Source organism: Hyposmocoma kahamanoa, unplaced genomic scaffold (genome assembly GCF_003589595.1).
Source record: "Hyposmocoma kahamanoa isolate Upper Pololo Valley unplaced genomic scaffold, ASM358959v1 100021, whole genome shotgun sequence".
Classification (NCBI taxonomy): domain Eukaryota; kingdom Metazoa; phylum Arthropoda; class Insecta; order Lepidoptera; family Cosmopterigidae; genus Hyposmocoma; species Hyposmocoma kahamanoa.
Window position 1 is genome coordinate 15195826 of NW_020653200.1, and position 6198 is coordinate 15202023.

Genomic DNA, 6198 nt, shown 5'->3' on the forward strand with positions numbered 1-6198 from the left:
CGTCGCCCGCGCACTTTGGCGGTCTGTTCAGGCGCAATGTGGTGCAGGCGGCGCAATGTGGTGCAATCGGCGCTCGCGGGATGAGTTCCATATTAACCGCGCGACTTGCGATTAACTCCCACTAAATTCACGGTCCGTTCTGAAATCGCAACGGTTTCGTGTCCGCAACCGCAGCGGCTACGTGTCCGCACCAACGTGCAGGGTCGTGAGTATTGAAATAATACCGCTATCCCGCAGCACCGGCAGGCGCGGATGGAAACCGCTCCGTGAATTGTTAACCTTATTAACCTTAAACTAACGCTACTCAACGAGGGATGTGGTCCTACCTAATCGATAGTTAGAAACCATGTGGCAGTTTTTAATATTAAAAAAATACTCCATTTTTCATACTACACCTACACTGGTACTGGTGTATTATTACATTAATATATTAATATAATTATTATCATTTTCTTAATGGCGGCCACTAGGCTTGGGCCAGTGCCAGTTTTATGAGAATAATATTAAAAACATGGCGACTGTCGTCAGTGCCAGTTTTCCATTATACGTTATCACGGGTTGATGCAGCTGTCATTGTCAAGCGTAAACTCGGACCATCAACGAATTTAATAAATTAAATTATGTTGATTTTTATGAAGGATAAAGCCGATTTTAGTTAATTTGATTTTAAATGCATTTGCTATGGAAATTTAAACAAAGTTAGAAATAGTAATAAGAAAACCAGCATATCGATTTTCCTGCAGCTTCAATCCAACTTAAGTTAACAGTAAGAATTTAAGTATCTAAAACAATAATACACATACATTATTCTTCAAGCAACAGTAACATACAAATTGACATGAAATTGAAACGGTTGTCCGAAATATGAGTTGTGTTAAAGCTACTCGAAATAAAATGTTTACTAATAATAATAATAATAAAATAAAGGAAATCAATTTAATGTGAATGCTTTTCGCTTCGATATTTTAGGAACTTTAACTACAAAAATCATAGTAAGAAATTCAAACATTTCAGTAAAAATTTATTGTCAATAAACATCAGTCATCATAAATGAACATCACTATATTTGAGTCTAGAAATTTCTATGGAGATACAAAGAAAACATTGAATAATAATAGAAATAGTAACTAAAAATGCAAATAGCCGGTGCAATGTTATCTCACTGGTTTTAAAATTTTTGTTTTCACTCAAATTTTTACAAGGTGTATCGCTACAACTTGGCATTTTCACGTTTTACGAGAGATCATGTACAATGATCGCCATGTCACTGTGGCGATGTTTGTAGGCGATAATATGATCATTTTGATTATATCGAGGTTAATTTATCGAGGCGACACGAACCACGCCCGCATACCAAATGGGGAGATTTGGTATGTTTTTTTTTATATCTATGGAATGCACCCATAGATATAGAAAACTGACGAACGATTGTTATTGTAAGAACCTGGGTGAATAAGGAGAGGTAAATTTACTAATTTACCTCGTTCACATATTTGATAGTCCGCTGGACCTGCTTCTGAACGGTGACGCGTCGGACGGCTGGATGGTCGCGCAAGGCATCCAGCGCGCGTCGACCACCCTCTTCCAAAATAATTACATCAAAGTCACTTGGGTACTCCTTGGCAGGATTGTTACGTTGCACTAATGTGTAGTTTGAAATCTGAAGCAAATATTTCTAAGTCAGCAATTTGTTATAATAAAACAAAACAGATAAATGTGCGAGACAATGATATCAATTACCTCATCTAAGCTAAAAATTATCTTCAGGGACACTATTCAGTGCACCCACATCATTAATTAGGTATTGGCACTGCTGAGGTTCAAGAGTTCTCACTGTGTGTGCTAACCACTATATTGGTGTGCTATAGGTCAGCAAAATTACTACTTTCTTTAGAAATGCAGAAATGTGGCAACCTAGTATATAGTGCCATTACTAATTGCCCAATAAAGTTGAGGGATTATTATCAAGAAATTTTATTGACACCACATTTTGATAGACAACATAGGTTCTGGTATAATAAATTATATACATATTATACACAGGAAATTAAGAAACATGAACTTATGCTTCCATCTTATATAGTCAAGGATAAACCTACACATTCAATCAAGTTGACAAACCCCAGGTCCTTGCAAAGAAAGTTGATTATCTACCCATTGAAATTAAAAAACATCCTAATTTCAACAGGGTCAATGGTTTCTCAGTACCACCAGTTTGGCATCCAGTATTTCCTCAAAGGAAATAATCCCAAACAGACATAAGACTGCAGTCCTGATTAATATGTTTTAATATATTCTAATTTCAATTATTAACTAATAATAAATTTACCTTAATTAAAAATATTATTGTTAAAATAAAATAATTTGTAAAACAGATGTAACGTAAATTGGAATGTTCTTTGTAAAATTAATATTAAGGTATTTAATTAATAACTATTGTAACTATAGTGAAAAAATAGGGTGGTTTGCATTAATATTAGACATAACTGGTTGATGACTTTACCACGTCAGTCAACATAACTATGGGACCTGTAAATGGCTCGAAACGTTGGTTTGTTTGAAAAAACAAATATATGCGATTTAAATCTGGAAAAATAGTTTCATTTCCTATGTGTAACAATTGCAAAAACCTAATAACTTAATAACTAAGTACCAGTTTTCTTTGCTCTTAGAATACCAAGAGTATGCATTTATTCTGTTACTATATGTACAGTATACATCAAACTCTGAGTCAACATCAATAGTACACAGCCATTGACGTAGGTCAATGTACTCAGATAATTTACATTTGAATATAACAAAACTAAATAAACATGTATGACAGATGACACCTAGAAGTCTACAACTGTAGTCTTTGTTTGAAAATTGTATTTCAAAGGTTTCATAAGCGAAATTCCATATTCACTCCTGTATTGTTCACATTGACAGATGAGGTCGGAATGCCTTCTGTATGCATCACTCCTTTAGTAAAGTGATAAAATTTAAATTTAATTTATTAAGCATGTTGTAAAAAACCAAATTGTTGAGTATTGAACTGATCAATGCTTATGCTTCAATTGAAAAGCGTGTTTATATGCTTATTTTAAAAAGCCTACCTCTAATTATGATGCGTGATACCTACTGGAAATTCAGGGTAAAGGGTTGAGCTGAATCAAAGGAGGCACTATAAAAACAGGGAAAAGTCTTGAAAAGGTATAGCTAAAACTTACCCCAGCGTTTTTTAATGCCGCGTTAATGTAGTTTTCCCTTGTTGATCTAGGAAAATAACCTTTGTACATAATAATGTGCTCCGTATTTACTACATCAGTGTTGAACTCGTATTCTATACGAGACGTGTGTGTAGCATTACATCCAGCATTAACATTATTCACATTTTCACCGGCGTAAACCAAACCCCAGGCCAGTAAGCAGAAGAAAATATGTATAAGGATGACCCCCATGTTTTTGACGATAAAACTTCTTGTTGTTACATTATCACGCAGCGTTGACTTTAATTCTCGTCGTTATAGGTAACCCAGTAGGTCCTCAAGAGTGTAGGCCTATTGGCCAATACATAAGAGTATCACACATTGGTCGACATCGCAGTCAGGTTTAATTTTGGTAAACAAGAATATATTCAAGATACGTTTCTAAGTGTTATAGAAATTATTTCTATGTTAACTTTCGCCGTTTCGCAAGTTGATTAGTATTATTATCATAATTTCGTCCTCCAGGACAGGCTAAGGCGTCCAAGTCATACTGCCAGATATTAGATTAAAGAGTTTAATAACAAAATGTCAAACAATTATCGAAAACTTCTTATTTTTCAGAGAAATAAATGTCCCGACTTTATCCTATAATTAACCATCCTCTAAGATTTTTCTACATTTAAAGACAGTTGATACCCGTCGAATGTTGAAGATAGTGAACGAAAAATAAAAAGTTTATTAATATAATTATTAACTTATTAATTAACAGTTTACACAACACGCAATAAAAATTATTTTGGAATAACAAAAAGCAAAAAACGGGAGCCGTCAATGTACAACACAAGAATGTACAGCACAGGAATGTCCGGCCCAGGAATTGGGTGTTGGAGACACAGGTCACGTGGTATTTTTTTTTTTTTTAATTTATTAAGGCTTTGGCAAAGCCATCAGCCTAAACATGAAGTTTAAATTATGTTTCTGTAAATATGGCCGCCACAAAGAGGATAGGCAATTTGAGGCGGCGTGCTTGGATTGACTCGGGGTTCCATAAAACGGGCTGATACGGGTATTGTAGTTTGAGATTCGTATAATTTCGCGTTTTAATCTTCGATTAAGGCACAATAGCACTATCCTATGCCACTTTAAACTAGATTTCACAAAATAATTGAAAGTCAAAATAAAAACGACACTTTTCCCTCCAAAAGGTCCAGAGCGAATCTCACGTGGTATCATCATTTTGATAGGCTTTGTTCACAATGTGATTTTTTTTTTAAATTTATTAAGGCTTTGGCAAAGCCATCATGTAGTTTAATTATGTTTCTATAAATATGGCCTGTAATAATCTCTGTAAATATGGCCGCCACAAAGAGGATAGGCAATTTGAGGCGGCGTGCTTGGATTGACTCGGGATTCCTTAAAACGGGCCGATACGGGTATTTTAGTTCAAGATTCGTATAATTTCGCGTTTTAATCTTCGATTAAGGCACAATAGCACTATCCTATTTCACTTTAAACTAGATTTCACAAAATAATTGAAAGTCAAAATAAAGACGACACTTTTCCCTCCAAAAGGTCCAGAGCGAATCCTCCACAAACTAATAAGAGATACTACGTATCAGACGAACCACTCCCCTTTACGGATAATAGCCAATAAGGAAAGAGCGATTTAGAACATGACAGTTCGTTTTTTAAAAATTACCTATGACATGAAAGCGAAGACACAGTGTTAACAGCCAATTTGCATATTTTTCCGGCTCCTAGGCTTATTCGGTATTAATTAGATGAATAAATTTTGAAAAATGAAACACATTTTGTTATTTGACGTTGTTTATTTTCAATTTTAGTAATAACAAATATATTTATGTGCAGTTCCTCGGGGCATTTGTATATACTTTAACAAATTAGGCTTTAACACTCTTTTTTTTTAATTAATATTTTTTATTAACACACAATAGAACACTTTTTCGTACAATTGACAACCAATAATTTTAGAAATAACTCTCCGGATTACACGCCTTTACAAAGAGATTTCGGTTTCTATTGATTATTCTATTCAAAGTAAAAATCCCGAAGTTGATTCGGCTAATGAAATGACCAAATTACCAAATATATTTAAATAAGCTGATGGCGAAAATGTTATTGAAGGTGTAACTACAATGTACCAAATGTTAAAACTAAAAATCTTTACATGCAAGCAAATCGTAAGTTTACGGGTAGGGTTACGGTAGGGTACTTATTTAGTTCGTAAAATTACACAGAAATTTAACATGAAGACTTTAATATGATCTTACTTAATATGAACATGACCATAATGAATTACAATGAAAGCATACTCCGTAACAGATACCTCTGTAGTGAGCATTTCAACAAAAAATATATCCAAAATGAAAGTGGACAAAGAAAGAGGCTGTCGAAATTTGCAATACCTTTGCACTATAAAGATGATCAATGTAGCAGCGTTAGGTCACATTCACCAGTTCCATCAACATCAAAAGGTAAACTTTTTGGTTTCAGTACCAACACTGTATTACTTGAGTGAACATTCTTATACATACAATTTTTTTGTGAATTTTTTTTTTCTCAAATAATTTGTATTCTACTTTTCTTGAAACTTCAATAATAAATGATGTTACATGGGATGGAAATCATTCCATCATTAGCGCATAACTTGATGGTCATCATCGCATCAGCGCATAACTTGAATTTTAGCAAACCCTTATTCTGCTGTTACTATCAAAAGTAAAATGAACGTATTAATTTGAAATGAACCATTTTTAATATATTGTTTTTTTTAATATAAATATGTAAGTGAGTATTTGACCTCTATCTCACCTGATGGTAGCACACCTAAATAATGCCTATTCACTCTCGCCTTGAAAAGGCACAAGTTATAACGTTCAGGGTACACGTTTCTGGGAAGGGTATTCCACTCCATAGCCATTCGCCATATAAATGTGGAATTGTAACACTTTGTGTCAATCTTTGGAATATCCACAACATATGGGTGGAA

The 6198-nt window shown here is 34.2% G+C and overlaps 1 long non-coding RNA gene across 1 annotated transcript; it reads right to left on the reverse strand.

Annotated features, from left to right (window-relative positions):
• Window positions 1–1406: 1406 nt before the first annotated feature.
• LOC113230397 lies at window positions 1407–4435 on the reverse strand. Its single transcript, XR_003310489.1, has 3 exons — window positions 4379–4435; window positions 3210–3738; window positions 1407–1660 (listed from the first exon to the last, which is right to left on the reverse strand). It is a non-coding gene; the product is annotated as an uncharacterized LOC113230397 (long non-coding RNA).
• Between the last annotated feature and the right edge of the window lie 1763 nt (window positions 4436–6198).